The sequence below is a fragment of the Acanthochromis polyacanthus genome, chromosome 16, assembly GCF_021347895.1.
Source record: "Acanthochromis polyacanthus isolate Apoly-LR-REF ecotype Palm Island chromosome 16, KAUST_Apoly_ChrSc, whole genome shotgun sequence".
In the NCBI taxonomy this organism is placed as follows: Eukaryota; Metazoa; Chordata; class Actinopteri; family Pomacentridae; genus Acanthochromis; species Acanthochromis polyacanthus.
Window position 1 is genome coordinate 36,716,667 of NC_067128.1, and position 18,990 is coordinate 36,735,656.

Genomic DNA, 18,990 nt, shown 5'->3' on the forward strand with positions numbered 1-18,990 from the left:
ACTGGCTCGCGGTCACGGCTCCGTCACCGGGCAGCCAATGGGAGCCGCGGACTGATCCGTCAGTCAGAGGTTCGGTCCAACCGGCGGGGATCGGGGCGGCTGCTGGCGGCTGGCGGCTGTTACCGTGGCGTGGGGTTTGTTGTTGAGCTCCGTGGAATCGTGCACATGATCAGAGAAGTTCACGGCAGCCGGTGGCACCGATCCGCGCTTCTCACCGGGAGGAGGTTCCTCTGTCTGCACCGGAGACGTGATGAAGGCGCTGCGGTAAACCGGTGATCGGTTCCTCCAAACAAAGAGCCGCAGTGAAGGACGTGAACAGACAGACGTGTCGCCTGAACATCTGCAGAACCTCCTCTGGTTTTCTTCATCTGGAGCTCCAGATGTTTGCAGGCTTCTTTGTTTCTGCTGCTTCAGAGGATTTTAATGTGAAAAACTGAAAAATGAAGGAATGACTTCTGATGGAGGAAAACAGGAAGAAATAAAATCTTTTTTTTTTTTTATTGGTTTAGATCCAAACTAAAATTATAAAAAACATTCTGATGGTTTTATTACTGGAATCAACTTAATATTATCATAATTTAAACTCAGATTTCTGCTTTTCTTTATTTAAAACTTGAAATTAGCTTAAAAACTCACATTTTTAAAAAAAACTTTAGATGACAGCAAACTGTAAATACGTGTTTAAAAACAATTAAAAATTAATTTAAAATAAGGAGGAAATAATAGTTGAAACAACTAAAAACAATTTTTCAACTTGAAACTTTCCTTTTTAAAGTGCATTATTTATTATTCATATTATATATATATATATATATATAATGTTCAAATTATACATATAATTTAGATATTATGTTGCAAAAATTTGTGAAAATTGTATAATTTTGAAAAAAAAAGTAAATATATTTCAAATAAATATATTAAGTATTTTTCAAATTATAATGCAACTTAATTATTTATTTTCAACATTTCTGTGTAATTACAAATTTTTAATTTGAAAAGCATTTTAAAATGAAGTTGCTCCATGCAGTAATTCATTATTATTTTAAATAATTTTTAAACATTTTGTGCTTATTTACTAGAACTATGAACAGAAGATTAATTTAGACAAACATTTTAAGAATTAATTTCCTTCATTCAGATTTTCTTCTGTACTTTTTTCCTGTTATTTTGTTTTATTGTATTTTGTTCGTGCAGCCTAGTGTCGTTCTTTTGGTTGAACTCATTAAATGATGTCTGAAACTGAAGCGTTTTGTCCACATTAATAAACTGGAGCCGTTCTCCTGCTTTAATTAAACGTCGTTTCTCCGGGTTTACTTTGTGTCGTTTCTTTTCCACTCGGCTGGTCTGACGTTGAGAACGAGCTGCTGCAGAGAGGCGATATTTCACAACCCCAATAATTGGAAACGTCTCAATTCCCTAATTACAAGCTAAATCATCGACTGCAGCAGAGAAACAGCGACACGTTTCTGCATCCCAGCTGCAGGAATCCATGAGAACCAGCTCTGATCGGACCTTTTTAATCCTCCAACAGCTGGAACATGATCTCAGTCACATTTATCTCCACTTCTACACAGGAAACAGAAAACTACAGGGTTATCTGCCTGAAAAATGTTTTTTATGTGTAAAATTCAACAAAATCTAAATCATGTTTCATATGTAAGGAAAATAAACTAAATATTCTAACATTATTTAAAATTATTTTTGTGTTTTTTTTAACTTAATTACCACATTATGAACACAAGTTTTTAGTTTGATAAATATTTGAAACATTATTTGGTCCAAATAATATTTCAATGTTATTTAAAATTAATTTTTGTGAAAGCATCATGATGTAAAAAAAAGCAGAATTCTACGAATAAATTTATATTTTCTGTATTTTCCTCAGTATTTTCTGTAATTTAACAAAATAAGGAAAACCTGTAAATTTTTGAAGACGTTAAAATTAAAAAGGTGAATTAAAAAAAATCTTGTTTTCTGTCTCCGCTGCTTCGGTTTCATTTCCAGAACAAACTGAACACAAACTAAATGAATTCAGCTCCAGACAGAAGAAGATCGTGAAGGTTCTGGTTCAGACGGTTTAAAATTCTGGCTCTGGTCCAGACGGTTAAAGTTCTGGTTCTGGTCCAGATCCTACATATGGCTCCGGTCCGTCTCCAGATTTCTTCCTGTTTGGTCACCAGTCGCTGCTTTTTGTTCCAGAGTGAAGGATTATTTTGGAGCTTCGGTTCTAGAGATTCTGGATCCAAACAGAACCAGAGCTGCTGGACTCAGTTTGCTGCTACAGTTATTTAAATTCTGGATCGGTTCAGTCGTCTGTTGAGAGAATCATAAGGTTTTACATCTTTATTATTTCTCTGTTTGAGATGTTTCTACTAAAGATGTTGATGTAGGTTTTATTCATGCGTCGTGTGTCTTATTTGTCTCTTTTGTCTAATTTTTCTCTTTTTGTCTCATTTTGTCTCATTTTTCTCATTTTCTCATTTTGTCTTATTTTGTGTCTCATTTTCTTCATTTTGTCTCATTTCTCATTTTGTCTCATTTTGTGTCTCATTTTCTTCATTTTGTATCATTTTCCTCATTTTTTGTCTCATTTTTCTCATTTTGTGTCTCATTTTCTTCATTTTGTATCATTTTTCTCATTTTGTGTCTCATTTTCTTCATTTTCTGTCTCATTTCTCATTTTGTCTCATTTTCCTCATTTTGTGTCTCATTGTTCTCATTTTGTCTCATTTTCTTCATTTTGTATCATTTTTCTCATTTTGTGTGTCATTTTTCTCATTTTGTGTCTCTTTGGAACAGTTTTGTCACTTTGTAGTCATTCTGTCTGAATTATTTTTGTGTTGTTTTTCTAATTTGTCTTTTTGAGTCTCTCAGTGACAGTTTTGTATCTTTGTAGTTGTTTTGAGGCTCCACATTCTGTAGATATTTAACTATTTACATTTTTCAGACTGACAGACAGGGTTTGTTGACTTTCTGCAGTGTTTTTTCTCTTTTTACAATGAAGATAAACAAGATTAGTGTTAAGAATTACCTTTCTGTTGCCATTAAACTACATGTTTGCAGTTGGTGTTCTGATAAACGGCCTGTTTCCATGGCAACCAGGTTGCGTTTCTGGTGTTTTGTGTGGTTTCTTCATTTCTTGGTATTTCTTTGTTCTCTCTGGATCTCTGTTTGCTCTCTTTGACTTTTATGTTGCATCAGCTTCACTTATTAAAACCGGCTTTTGTTCTTTCTGCTGCCGGTTTCAGGAAACATGAAACCAGTTTCTGCTCCGTTAATCATCCAACTGGAACCACAGAAGTGCATTTAGTCCAGTATAGGTGAGCATTTTCTACACTTTATTGTGATTTTTACTGCACCACATTTTTGAGTGTAGTTTTTCTCAATTTGTGTCTCATTTCTGTTGCTTTACGTGTCTTTGGAGCACTTTTGTCTCATTTTCTTGTGGGTTTTTTTGTCTTTTTGCGTCTCTCTCTGAAGGTTTTTTCTCTTTGCAGTTGTTTTGATTCTCCACATGCTGCTGATATTTAACTAACACTTTAATCCGTGCACACTGCCTGCAGCTCATCTGAAAAATCAGTCTTTTTTTGTCATCAGACTGCTGGTCACAGCTGGGCTAGTCTAAAGTGTACAGATGCAGTACAGAATGCAGAATTTTTAGTTTTTTACAGAATCTGTGTAGAGGAAACACTTTATTTTTGGTAAAACTTTAAATCTCACAAGAAAAATCAAGTGATTTCACTAAAATATTGTCGTTTTAAGCTGAGATTTTACAGTTTCTGGTTGATAAATAAGTGTTTTTGTTCATTTTTAAAGGAAAATGAGTCTTTCAGAGGATTTAACATGTAACATCCACACTGAAGATTTTATCTTTAATGATTAATTATGATCCAGTGAAACCCTCAGAGAGCCTCAATCATGAATTCTAATGAGCTTTAATATTTCAAAGGTTCAAAAGTTGGAGTCAGCAGAAATCTGAATTACAAATCAGGCTTTTATTGTTGAAAGACGATGCAGGAAGCTGTCAGTTTGTGATTTCATGTTTTACAAAGTGGAGCACAAGCGCTTATTTATTCATCATTATTTTAACTTACTTCATTAAATTTCACTCTTTGGTTATTTTCATGCAGAATGGAGTGGAGCTGCAGTTTGTTTTATCGAGGAAATCTGTTTTTATCAGTACATAATTATGACCTTATAATGAGTTTAAATAAAAACCTGCACGCGATATTAATGAATGATGAGATTTCACTGTAAAAACAGAAAAGGGGAAACTCATTTACTTGTTTTTTTATTGTTTGTTTGTCCTGTTTAGTTAAATATCACAGATCCCAGAAAAAGTCAGATCAAGCCCCAAACCAATCTACAACTGAGACCAAAACCAAGTCTAAAGCTAGTCCAAATCCATTCAAACCATGTCTACCTACAGCTGGTCCAAAACCAAGTCTAAAACCTTTAAAAACAGACCAAAGTCTAATGAATCCTAAACCTGTCGGCCACAGCTCTACTTGGTTTTCTGTTCATTCCCAGTCTGGCCTCCAGAAGGTGGAATTCCTTCCCCTGTCGTCCGGCTGGTTCTGGTCTGGCTTCATGTGATTCCTCCTGTGTGGCCTCCACTAATCTGCTGTCAAACCTTTGGCCCGATTAGAGGCTCAGCGGAGGCAATGAGACGAGAAGAACCGGGTTCACACCAACATTCCTGCTCTGTCGACGCCCAAACGTTCACATAAGACGAACGGAAAACGGATCCTCCATAACGGCTGTGATCCTCCTGGTGACTCCAGAATCAAACCTGGAGTCAAACCCGAGCTGCTCCGTCTTTATCTGCACCGTCTTCTCGTTTCTGTGTTTCATTGTGGGTTAGCATGCTCAGTATTCAGCGTGCGCTCCATGAAGAATCTCAGCCGGCTCCACCATCTGCTAGCTTTGGAGGATTTCTGTCGCTGCATCTATTGTGGCTGCAAACATGTAAATTAGAAAAGTTAGATCCAAGAAGCAAAAAGAAATTATTAAAAGTGCAGATCTGTTGTGTTTGTCTGCAAAATAATTCCTCTGTAGTTCCTGCTCTGACGGAGTGAAACGAGAACTGATCTGATGTTAATCTCTCAAAGGTCGGCTGTCACAAGAGTTTGCTGCCGGACAAAGAATTCAAATATCAAAGTTCAGCGCTGAGCAGAAGTGAATTAAAGCTGCTGCAGGCAGAGACAAGAACAGAGCTGATCAACCGGTTTCCCTTCAGACTGGAGCTCAGCCTTAATGCTTAGTTTCTGTCAACACCCACCATTATTTTATGATTTCACAACATGTTAGATAGATGAGCTGTAGTACCTGGTTTATCCAGCAGGGGGAACAACCAGCTACAGCTTCCTGTTTAACACTGTAGCAAAGACTCCTGAGGCGGTTAATGACCTCCAACCAGAACGCAGGAGATTAAGGCAAACTGGGATCAACTAGAACCTAGTTCTCATCGCTAACAAACGTGTTCTTTAAACTAAACGTGTTCTTCTCTCTGTTAAACATGTTCTTATTACTAGCAAACGTGTTCTCTTTCCTAACAAGCATGTTCCCCTCGATAACAGACGTTTTACTTGCTAACAAACATCTTCTTTAAACTAAAAAAACACGTTGTGCTCCCTATTAAACATGTTTTTATGCTAGCAAACATGTTGCTGACGACATGTTTTACTTGCTAACAAACATGTTCTTCTAAGCATGTTCTCTCTACTAAACATGTTCTTCTTGCTATCAAACATGTTTTACCTGCTAACAAGCACGTTCTTGCTAACAGGCATGTTTTTCTTACTATTAAACACATTCTTCTTGCTAACAAACATGTTTATTACACAAACATGTTTTCTACAACAACAAACATGTTCTTCTTGCCACCAAGCATGTTCTACTCAGTTAAACATGTTCTCTGTACCAGCAAACATGTTTCCTCACTAATATATTCTTCTCGTCCTGATCTCCTGACCTCTGACTGGTGCTGATGTTACATGAAGCTCTGATCAGCTGGACCAGTTCTTCTCCGTCCAGCAGCAGATCTAACAGCTGCTTTACTTTCTTTAGTTTTATTGATTATTGGTGAATCTCTGTTGCTTTGTTCTAAGTTCTCCATAGAATGAGGAAGATAAAGATTAAAAATGCCCTCCACAGTGGATGTTACAGAAGTAAATAAGTGAAACCTGTTGTAGATCTGAGCAAATGATGCGATTAGTGCAGCGGCTCTTCCTGTTTTGTTGTTTTACTGATTGGAAAGTCGAAGAAGGAGACGGACAGAGATTTTCATACAGAAAGAAAGATTTATTTTACAGACTGCAGGAGGATAATGTTGAATTTTTAAAACCCTCAGGAACTGAAATGTCTTGAAGATCATCAGATAAGATCACAGGAGGAAGAACGAGAACATTTGAGGAGCTCATCTGGACGGAAACATGAAGATGTTTTCTGTGTTACAGTTGATCCGTTAATGATTACGTCTGCTCGATCATTACTGGGCTTTTAGAGTTTATCTGAAGTTCTGTACCGTCATAGGTTGGTCCTAAATTATCAGGTTTTTACGTAAACCCTCGTTTCAGATACACCAAGCTCAAAACCAGAACAAAACCAAGTCTAAAACCAGAAGAATACCAAATCCAAAACCAGTCCAGAACTCGTCTAAAACCAGTCTAAAACCAAGTCTAAAACCAAGTCTAACACCAGTCCAAAGCCAGTTTAAAATTTAGTCCAAATCCAAGTCTAAAGCCAATCAAATCAAAGTCTAAAACTAGTCCAAAACCAGACCAAACTCAGACCAAACCTTGACAAAACTAAGTCCAAAATCATTGGAAAATTGCTACTACAAGCAGGTCAGAACTAAATGTAAAACCTAAAACAAACCGTCCAAACCTGACCAAAATAAAGTCCAAAATCACATTCAAAACCAGGATAAAACCAAGTCCACTCTGATAATGCACTAAAACCCACTGATCTGTTTTGTAGATGAATCAGAAACTCTTATTTCTGCAGACTTGTGAGCTGAATCCTGCTGCAGACGTTTCCTTCGGTCTGTTTGTTCAGACGTCACCCTCTGTTTTTCTGCCAGCGTCTTTTAGTTGGTCTTCAGTTTAGTGGAATTGCCTGCGGTCTGATTCGGCCTCTATCTGGCTTCTGTCTGCGCTCAGATCTGATCTATCGGCTCCGTCAGACTGGAGAGGATTGAATAGAAATTTTCAGTTTGCAGAACTTTTGAATCATCGCGAGTGTCTGAGATTGGAACAGAACATCGCTGCAAATTAGATTCCCCCCGACAATCTCTAATTAAGCCGGCGAATAGCTGCAGGAGCAACAAGAAGCTCTGCAGACGGCGAGGATGAATTCAGGGGAAGTTTGTCTGAGAATCTGCTTCATTATCTGCCTTTGAACAGCGTCTGACAGCAGGATTCTCACCTTCACGTGTTGTTGTTCTGCTCTGAAAGCAGACAGAAGATGTGGTGGAACAGATGAGCCGCTTCCTTTTGTCTTCAGTCATTATCTAAAACTACAAATCGCTTCTTTTCAAACACAAATGTGCTGAAAGTTTTGTTTGTTTCAAGCTGCAAAACAAAAGATAAAAGAGGAGACAATAGCCGAGGATTCTTCGAACCAACAACGATCAGAGCGTCGCTGAAATCCTGCAGAGATAAAACAGCTTTTTGTCTGGTTGCTTTGGTTCTACAACAAGCCAGAGACGATTCAAAAAGCTTGTAGAGTTCAAGTAGACTGGTTGGTTGATTGTTTGACCAGAATGATGGGAGAAGCTGTGGTCAGAAAGAAGTCGTCTGAGTTTCTGCTTCTGGTTCAAACTGATCGACAAAATGTGGAGTTTTGGATCAAAGTTCAACAACCAGCATGCAGATCATCTAAAAACTGTAATTATGTGTGAAACTGGTCTGTTCCCAGTCTGTTGCTACCGACTCAGTGTCTACAAAAAGATTCTAAACCACCACAGAGACATGAAATCACCACAGAGACATAAAATCATCACAAAAAGACATAAAATCACCACAAAGAGACGTGAAATCACCACAAAAAGATTCTAAATCACCACAAAGAGACATAAAATCGCCACAAAGAGACGTGAAATCACCACAGAGGGATCAAATCACCACAAAGAGCCACAAAATCACCACAGAGGGATAAAATCACCACAAAAAGACATAAAATCATCACAAAGAGACGTGAAATCACCACAGAGGGATCAAATCACCACAAAGAGCCACAAAATCACCACAGAGGGATAAAATCACCACAGAGCCATAAAATCACCACAAAGAGATGCAAAATAACCCCGAAAAGATGCAAACTCATTGGAGAAAGACATAAAATCACCACTAGTTTTCAGAATCACTGCAAAATGATGCAAATATCATCCCAGGAAGACAAAGAACCACAAAAAAAGACCAAACAAACATCACAAAATGATGCAAAATAACCCTAAAAAGACACAAAACCACAACAAAATGACAAAGGGAATAAACACCCCAGAAAGTGCTGCTTGGAGCTGAGAGAAGTAAAACAATGTGATGAGCTCCAGATACAGACGGAGGCCGATCAGGTGAAGTCACTCAGGTGGTTCTCCTGAAGCCCTGCAGCAGACTGATCCCTGCAGCCTCGTTTCTGATCTGAAGGTCATGGAATGTAGGACGGAGAGGCTCAGTCAGCTGGAGGTCGCCTGGACAGCTTTTATTCCTGCAGATCGTCCCCTGAGCTTCACCACCGCTAACAGGCTGAAGGCTAAACGCAGCCGCTCATCAATTCCTGCACGTTTGATTTCCCAGTCGTCCTCCGGTTTAACAGCTTCTCTGCATGTGAGCAGGTGTGGCTGCAGTGATTCTGTCCTAGAAACCACCACAGGAAGACACAGAACGTCCATAAAAAGAAAACTACCACAGAAAGACGGAAAACCATCATAAAAAGACATAAAATCACCATAAAAAGACGGAAAACCACCACAAATGACATAAAATCACCATAAAAAGACGGAAAACCACCACAAATGACATAAAATCACCATAAAAAGACGGAAAACCACCACAAATGACAAAAAAATCACCACAAAAGACAGAAAACCATCATAAAAAGACATAAAATCACCATAAAAAGACGGAAAACCACCACAAAAGGACACAGACCGTCCACAAAAAGACAGAAAACCATCATAAAAAGACATAAAATCACCACAAAATGATCAAAACAACAAAAGATGCAAAGCCACCAGAAAAATGAGTAAAACCACTAATAAAAGATGCAATGGTTATTTACCATTTTTGAATTATTTACTATTTTTGGATTTTATGTTTTTAAACATTTTTTTTTATCTTTTTAGACTTTTTGATTAGTTACTATTTTTGGATTTTTTTAAACTTTTTTTTAAATAACATTTTTAATTATTTCCCACTTTTGATTCTTTACTATTTATATTTTTTTTTAATCTTTTTTCATTTTTAGCTATTTTTTGATTATTTACAGTTTTTTAATTAAGTACTATTTTTGGAAATCTATAAACAATATTTTTAAACATTGCTGAGCATTTTTCTGTCCTAATATTTATATTTTTTCTTCCAAATAATTGGAAATACATGGAAAATAAATTGATGATTATTTTATATTGCTATTTTATTTTTGCTGATTTAAAAACTATAAGTGTATATTTCCAGTAAAACATTATAAAAAGAACAAATCAACATTTTAAAATGCAGGTTCTTGTACAGTAAACGTCTAAATAAATACATTTTTCTGTGATTTTAGTGCTTGTTGTCTGTAAAATCTCTAAAAATGTGAATAAACCATAAAGTGCTCCCTCATTTCTCTTCTTCCTTTCATCTCTTTTTTTCCTGCTGACGTTTCCAGTCGATAATCTCAGGACTCTGAATCTAAAAATGCTTCATTTTCTCCTCTTTTCTCCTCCAGCGGCGGCGTCCTGTTTTCATTTCCTTCCCCCCACATTCCTGTGAATAAAATAAAATACCCTTCCATCTCCTCCCTCTTTGTGAACGAGGCTTTTGTTGAAGTGTGAAAGAGGAAAAAACTCGGCGGAATAAGAATTCAATCAGCGAACGGCACCAAAAAATCAGCACAAAGGGCTCCTTTTCAGAGCATTCTAGGCTTTTATTGTGGAGGTATTAGCCCAAACAGCAGGAGTGTGTAATTACCGTCCAGCCGAAGGTCAGAAAAACAGGAAATAAAACATCAGCATCTGAGTTATTGTTGTTGTGTTTCCTCATTCAGTCCAACCAACAGCTCTTTGTTATAAACTGGAGGATTTTACAGCAGTTCTGGGTCCAAAATCTGCTTTTCAAGGGTTTAGAAATTCAATCTGTTGTTGATTTAACAACTCAAATATCTGTACACAGAACACAGTATATATTCTGTAACTGAAAATCAGCAGAATAAGATGCAAAACCACCAGAAAAAGATTCAAAGCCACCAGAAAAAATGAAAAACCACCAAAAATGACAGGTTCAAAACCACTGGAAAAAGACAAAAAGTCAAGACAAACACTGAAAATCAGCAGAAAAAGATAAGAAACCATCCATAAAAGATGCAAAACACCCACAAAAAGATGAACAACCACCAGAAAAAGACACAAAATCATCCAAAAAAGATGCAGAACCACCACAAACGGGTATAAAACCGCCTAAAAACACTCAAAATCAACACAAAAAGATGCAGAACCAACAGAAACAGACACAAAGTCACCACAAACATTCAAAATCAGCAGAAGGGGACGCAAAACCATCTCAAAAAGATGAAAAGCCACCACAAAAAGACACAAAACCACCAGAAAAAGGCACAAATTCACCACAAAATGATGAAAAACCACTAGATACAATTATAAAAATATATAAATAACATTATTCCACATTGTTAGTTGTGATTTTTTTGTGTTTTTGTGGTAGTTTAGCATCTTATTATGCTGATTTTTCTTTTTTAAAGGGCTTTTGCATGTTTTTGTGCTGGTTGTGAGTCTGTTTGCAGAGATTTAGCAGCTTTTCCTGCTGGTTGTGTGTCTTTTTGTCATGATTTTGTGTGTTTTTAAATCATCTTTTGTGGTGATATCAGTCTTTATGTAGTTTTTTCATGTCATTTGTTGTGTTTTTTGTATTTTTGTGGTAATTTTGTTGATTTTTCATTTTTTTAAATTCATTTTTGCTTGTTTTTGTGCTGCTGCTTTTGTGTGTTCATTCTGAGGAGGCCAGCGTTAATTATTGTGCAGATCCTCCTCTCTACGTTCATTCCTCTTCCTTCCAGTCTGTCGTGTTCAGTCAGAGCTGCTGAATCGTGTTTCTCCTCCCAGTGCTGGTGCTTCGTAGAGATTCTGTTTCCAGCTGGGAGCGTGTAAAGGATTGAAGAGCTGCCGTCTTTAATACCTCGCCGTGTTTACTTCCTGCTCTACCTTTGTGAGATTAGATGCGTCTCTTTGATTCCTCTGCAGGGTTCCTCTGTCTTCTGCTTCCTCTGGCTGATGCTCAGCAGCAGACTGTGGCCTCTGCTGCCGTATGCAGATCAAGCTTCATTCTGATGCTCCGGCTGACGGCCGGTTCAGCGTCTGAACGTCTCTGGAGATGTGGCCATGTGTGCTGCTCTGGTGCAGAATGGAAGTGGAGCAGCACGGATCGGACACTTTCAGGTTCTGCATGTTTCTGTGATTGGACGATTCCAGCTTCCTGCCAGAGGATTTAATGTAGAAACAGCTTCATGTTCTGGAAACGACATGGAATAAAACTAGAAAGAGACGAGATAGGGAGGCTACCAAGACATCCATGACTCCTCTAAAGGAGAAAGAGACCAGAGAGGGAGGCCACCAAGACTCTATGACTCCTCTGAAGAAGAAAGAGACGAGATAGGGAGGCCACCAAGACTCCTATGACTCCTCTGAAGGAGAAAGACCAGAGAGAAAGGCCACCAAGACATCCATGACTCCTCAGTAAGAGGTGAGTTTGGATTACAGTTGATTTAATTACCAACAGTATGATGTCAACACAACCTTTCAGTACTGTTTGTAACTCAACTGTGATTTTCTTTCTCTTCTATTCATTCATTTATTAATGTGGTGAGAATCCGTTTCTTGAGCTCCTCTTCGTAACGTTTCAGACGGACTTTTCCTTGAAGCTCTGTAGAACTGAGACGTTCTCCGGCTCCTCGTTAAGCTGAAACGCTTCCTGTTTGTGGCCTGTAACGCTTCCTGATCACATGAAATGAGCTCTGGTCCAGCGTTATGACGGCGGGACGTCAGGAAAGCCCAGCTAATGAATTTAGTCCTGAAGAGAAGCGACGGATCATCACTTGTCACGCGGCCGAGGCGAAGAGGTGAAGAAATTAAAGCCCAGAGTGGCGCATTTAAATGCGTCTGACCTCCCCGGCAGCCGCTTGGCAGTAATTACGCCCAATTATCGGTTTCTGTTTCGCCTTTTCTGTTGGTTCCCGGCTCGGCCATGCGTGGATCATCCTCCACACCGGAAAAAAGCCCCTCTCAAAACAAGAAAAAAACCTTTTACCTTAAAATAAGTGAAAAAATCTGCCAATAGAACAAGTGAAAAATGTCTTGGTAAGATTTCTGGAAATAAGATGTGATATTTAGAACACTGAGATCTTAAAATTAGCTGGAAAACTTATTTTAAGCTCTATTTTACCAGGATTGTCAAGGTTAGGTGTCTCCTCCTCCTCCTGTTGTCCTCATTTACGGCACCAAAAATGTTGTTTCTTCGTCTGAAAAATATCCAAAAATTCAGCCAAAAATTCCTTAAGTTTCCCTTGAAAGTTTTATTTAGAAAAACAAATTTGACAAGAAAAAAATTTTTTTAAATGAAAATTGTAAATATTTTCAAAAAAATTGTAAAAATAGTCCAATAAAATCCTAAAAATATCTAAAATGGTTCCATATATATCAGTGAAACTTCTAATATTTTCTTGAAGACCATAAACATAAAAATCAACCAAAATCCTGCGTTGATTTTTATGTGAATGTTCTTCAAGAAACATTTTTTTAACATTTCTTTTTTCCACCAAAAAAAGTTCAAAAATTTCCCCAAAAATTTTGAAAATGTGGACGCTTCACTGTAAAAATATTATATTTTTCCAACATTTTCAAACTGTAAAACGAGTGAATTTGAGCCGCAGGACGACACGAGGGTTAAAACAAGATCATTTCAAGATTGTTTGACTTAAGATATTTAAGATGCATTGTCTTAAAACAAGTCCTTCCATCTGCTGAAATGTCTCTTGTTCAGTGAATTTATCTTAAATCAAGTGGGATGAGACATTTAGACTAAAAATCAGACAAATAGACTTCGTAAGATTTAGAGTTTTTGCAGTGCTCCACTCCCTCTCATACAGACTCTCAGTGGTACTGATTCCTGTGGCCTTGAGGAGCTTTCCTGGTTGGTGCTTATATGCCTACAGATGAATAATTAAACCCGCAGATCCTCTCCTGACTTCTTGTAAGTCAAACTGAAATCCTTGAATCCGTCCGTCCGAATGGCTCGACACACACCGACGATAAGCATCCTAAAACATCCTCCTGGTGGTGCGTGATTTCCTGCCGCCGCTCGCTCAGGCTCGTACGTTTCAGGATGGCTTGTTTCCGTCCTCGGGTTCCTGCTATCTGTGAGTGGGGAGCAGAGCAGCCATTAAGTCTGCCCGCCGGTGCTCGTTGGTGATGGAAACAAATGAACCTGCAGCAGTCAACAGATTAGCGAGGAGCCGGTGCTGCAGGATGGATGGAGGTAAACACTTGGTGTGGACGGCTGCAGGGTTGTGAACGTCCAAGTCTAGTGTTCGAGTGCACCAGGTCACTGACGAGTCGAAAAAAGGCTCGCTGACAAAACTTTTACCTCCCCGATGGATTTTAAAGACGTCACATACGGGCTTCTATCCTGATAATGCTTATGTACGTTTAATACAGATACTTTCAAACAAGTTTACATCTGTACGCACTTTTATAATTTCATATGGGGTTGGTGTATCCCCACTCTGAAGCACGGTGGAGGCAGCATCATGATGAAGCATGGTGGAGGCAGCATCATGATGAAGCATGGTGGTGGCAGCATCATGATGAAGCACGGTGGAGGCAGCATCATGATGAAGCACGGTGGAGGCAGCATCATGATGAAGCACGGTGGAGGCAGCATCATGATGTGAAGCACGGTGGTGGCAGCATCATGGTGAAGCACGGTGGTGGCAGCATCATGGTGAAGCACGGTGGTGGCAGCATCATGGTGAAGCACGGTGGAGGCAGCATCATGGTGAAGCACGGTGGAGGCAGCATCATGGTGAAGCACGGTGGAGGCAGCATCATGGTGAAGCACGGTGGAGGCAGCATCATGATGAAGCACGGTGGAGGCAGCATCATGATGAAGCACGGTGGAGGCAGCATCGTGATGTGAAGCACGGTGGAGGCAGCATCATGATGTGAAGCACGGTGGAGGCAGCATCATGATGTGAAGCACGGTGGAGGCAGCATCATGATGTGAAGCACGGTGGTGGCAGCATCATGATGAAGCACGGTGGAGGCAGCATCATGATGTGAAGCACGGTGGTGGCATCATCATGGTGAAGCACGGTGGTGGCAGCATGATGTGAAGCATGGTGGTGGCAGCATCATAATTACTCCATTTTTACTGTATTTAAATCAGAAAACTCAGATTATTATTTTATCATATCATCTGTTTGCCTTTTTACCATATTATTTATTTACTTACATGGCTGCTGCTCAGTGTTATATTTCTTTTCTTTTCTTGTTAATGATCCAAACCAGTCACTGCTGCTGTAATGTGAGTTTATCGTCCTTTAGGGGTTTTATTTAACCGACTGTGTTTTATTATTCGTCACCTTCAGCTCTTTAAACGGTAACTTCCTCCTCTTCTGTCTGCTGATGTGTTCTTCTGTTTGGGTTGGAGGCCTTTCAATCAGAACCCAGTTCCAGCTCCATTATTATGGGATATTTTTCATTATGTGTGGTAATTGTGTGGAATGTGAGCAGCGTCTTCCTTCACCTGGAGACTCGCTTCGTCTATCGCCTCTTTATGTGTCTGTGAGCAGCAGCGATCCTCCATTTCCTCCTGTAACTTCCGTCTTTGTTGCATTTCTGAAGGTTTCTGAGGAGTTCAGGAGTCGATTTCTGAACAATAAACACAAACTGATGCAGATAAAAGCTGCACCCACAAGCTTTTATTAGTGAACGTAAACCTGAACATGAAAAATCAACCCATATAAATACATACTGTATGAACACTACCAGTCAAAGGTTTGAAACACACATGGAGTTATGTAGGAAGCAAGAAAGTGTGGAATAAGTCAGAACATGTTTGATGTTTTAGGCCCCGTCCACACAAAGACAAACCGAGGTCTAAACGCATAAGTTTCTTGCTGAATCTGCGTATCATCCACATGAAGACGGCGTTTTGGGGGTCTGTAAACGATCATTTTTGAAACCAGGTTCCAGAGTGGAAACATTTTCAAACGCCGTATACGCAGCTCTGTGTTTACCGGCTCTCCGCTACTTTTCAGATATGCTTGCATCATAGTTTCGTATCTGCATTGACACACATGCACCACACGTGGCAACGAAACTAGTGACCCTACTATCCCTGTTGCAGCAAAATCTCCTTCTTCTCAATCACCACCGAGTTGAACAAACAATTATCAAGGACACATTACGGCACTTTATTTACTTCCTGGCTTGGTCTCTGTTTACAACTTTTGCCGCAAGTGCGCATGCCCACTGTTTTTTCTTCTGTTTGCGTGTTTCCGTCATATCGTTACAGCGCCCCTAGAGGTCTGATGTGTTTTACAGCGTTTCCATGCATATCGAGTGCATTCATGTAGACGCACACATTTTCTGAGACGCCTTCATCTTTATGGCGATCGGTTTTGAAACTGTTAAGCGTTTTGTCTTCGTGTGCATGGGGCCTTAGATTCTTTGCTTTGATTCCTGCTTTGAACACTCTTTACATTCTCTGGATGAGCTTCATGAGGTAGAACCTGAAATGGTTTCACTTCACAGGTGTTCCTTGTCAAGGTTCATTAGTGGAATTTCTTCATTGGGTTGGTCCATCAGAAGTCAGGTTGGTCCACAGTTGACAGCCCTGTTTGACTGTTAGAATCCATATTATGGCAAGAACCAATCAGCTCAGAGAAACAACAGTCCATTATTATAAGAACTGAAGGTCAGTCAGTCCAGAAAACTACAAGAACTTTGAATGTATCCTCAAGGAACCATCTAGGAACTATCCAGGAACCTACTAGGAACCATCTAAGAACTATCCAGGAACCTATAAGGAACTGTCTCGCAACTACCCAGGAACCTACCAGGAACCATCTAGGAACTATCCAGGAACCTACCAGGAGCTGTCTCAGAACTACCCAGGAACCCACCTGGAAGTCCATCACTACTTTAACACATGAAGGTCAGTCTATCAGGAACATTTCAAGAACTTTGAATGGATCATCAAGGAACCATCTCAGAACTTCCCAGGAACCATCTAGGAACTATCCAAGAACTTCCCAGGAACCATCTAGGAAGTACGTAGGACACTGCCAGGTTTTGAGCCAGATTTAACAGATTTTGGACCATTTTTAGCATGTTTTGAGAAGTTTTGAGCACGCTTCAAGTTATTGTGGAGAATTTGTAAGCCATTTGGGAGTTTTTATTTGTGATTTCAGACACTTTTTAAGTCATTTTGGACACATCCTTTGTAAAAACGTGTGTGGTTGGTGATATATTGCTGCAGAGAGAAGATTTACTTCTTCAGAGAAAATCCCTGGTGATGAAATGTAATAAAAACAGATCCAGGAGATCAATAATATGAAACAGTGAAGGAGTGAAGAGAATCCTCTGCACATTTTTTGTATTCATTATATTTTAACAGCAAAAAAATCCCAAAACTAAATACTGTAATCATCAATAATCTGTATTTTTGTTTCTACAAATAATAGGTTTTGTACAATAAGTGACCATAAAATCACCCTGTTTTAAAGTATTTAAATAATAATAATATTAACTAATAAAATCAGCCAAAAAAGGATTGATAATGTTCTCATTTAAAATCGATGCTTTTAGAAATGGTAGGTTGATTTTTTTTTACAATCTTTGACTGTGAAATATCCTTTTTTTTAAACTGTATGTAAGATTTGCTTATTTACAAATATTTGCTTTTATTTGAACAAAATTCTGTTTTGTTAAATTACAGACAATAACAAGTAAAATATACTTTTTCAAAGTATAAATCTACACATTATCTCTAAAAACAATATTTAAAATCTATGTTTTAATTTTTGTTTTCAGATATTTTAAGGATTAATTGAACATTTTCAGTTTTTATCCTGTGGATTTACAACTAAATAACAGAACTTTTTGTATTTTTCACTCAAGATAATTAATAGCGAACGTCTATTTTTTACTTTCAATTTACTATTGAACAACAGTATATCTTTGATTTCTCACTGTAGAGTCACAAACAACAGTAAATGTAATTTTTTATAATAAATTTACCTTTGGCAACAGAAATGCTTCGTTTTTTTTATAAATTATGAACACAGCTTCATACTGCTGAATATATTCTTCTGTTTTTTTAACAGTTAATGAACCCAAACATTCTTCCAGATGTGTTTCTAGGGTTTACGTTCAGCGCTGAACATCCACAGTTAATCACATCATAGAAGAACACCGAGAGGCTGTGAGAGCAGAAATCCAGACCATAATTTCTGTGCTGTGTTTTAGTCTGAGAGCTTTCAGGCTGGAAACATGTGCTGAGAGGAATATCCCCCAGATAATTCATTTCATGCAAATTCTGAAAAATGAATACTGTTGCAGCAGCAAGAATAATTTGTACCATTTGCATGCATGAGCAGATCCCTCCAGACCAGAATATACGCTGCGGCTGCGAGTATGTCAATGTTCTCAATGTGTTTTTATTTGTTCTTCTGCAACATAAAACCTGCAGCTTCTTCACAACATCAATTTAATTCTGAATAAACTCAATTCATCCAGCTGCTCACATGTTAGATTTAAGGAAAAACAGGAAAAATCAGGTGGAGATTGTGGTATTTAGAATTTTAAAAGTGTATTAAAGAGTCTAAATACAGTAAAACAGCAGAAATATAATTATATTAAGTATATAGGAAAGGTGTGTGAACCCAGAGCCAGGATTTTATTGTATCTCAATAGTCTGAATTATTACTAGTATTATTGTTAACATCAAGTTTTTCTGTTAAAATACATCCTGAGGTAGTTTCTTGATATCATTTTCAATAAAACAACCTTCAATGGCTAAAATCCTGCAAAAACTGGAGTGCTACATTCAGAAATTATGCTCCTATTGCAACAGTTGTATGGCAGCTTGTCCAACAGGAATATCTGACTTATTTATATCAAGTCAAGTCAATGCTATTTATACAACCGTCAAAAATGTTTACCCAACGTGTAAATATTAAAGTTAGCACTCTCTAAGGGATTAAAAAAACAACAAAAATAATCTAAAATACTGCTTTACCTGATGAGAATAAATGAAATTAAGAAACACGTCATCCTCACTGTAAAGGACGATGGAGGCAGGATCATGATGAAGCACGGTGGTGGCAGCATCATGATGAAGCACGGTGGAGGCAGCATCATGATGTGAAGCATGGTGGAGGCAGCATCATGATGAAGCACGGTGGAGGCAGCATCATGGTGAAGCACGGTGGAGGCAGCATCATGATGTGAAGCACGGTGGTGGCAGCATCATGATGTGAAGCACGGTGGAGGCAGCATCATGATGTGAAGCACGGTGGAGGCAGCATCATGATGAAGCACGGTGGAGGCAGCATCATGGTGAAGCACGGTGGAGGCAGCATCATGATGTGAAGCACGGTGGAGGCAGCATCATGATGAAGCACGGTGGAGGCAGCATCATGATGAAGCACGGTGGAGGCAGCATCATGATGAAGCACGGTGGAGGCAGCATCATGATGAAGCACGGTGGAGGCAGC

The 18,990-nt window shown here is 38.7% G+C and overlaps 1 long non-coding RNA gene across 1 annotated transcript; it reads left to right on the forward strand.

Annotated features, from left to right (window-relative positions):
• The first annotated feature begins 970 nt into the window (after window positions 1-970).
• On the forward strand, window positions 971-17,909 carry LOC127530304 (uncharacterized). The gene is made up of 3 exons (XR_007936857.1): window positions 971-2,332; window positions 3,249-3,320; window positions 11,456-17,909. It is a non-coding gene; the product is annotated as an uncharacterized LOC127530304 (long non-coding RNA).
• The last annotated feature ends 1,081 nt before the right edge of the window (window positions 17,910-18,990 follow it).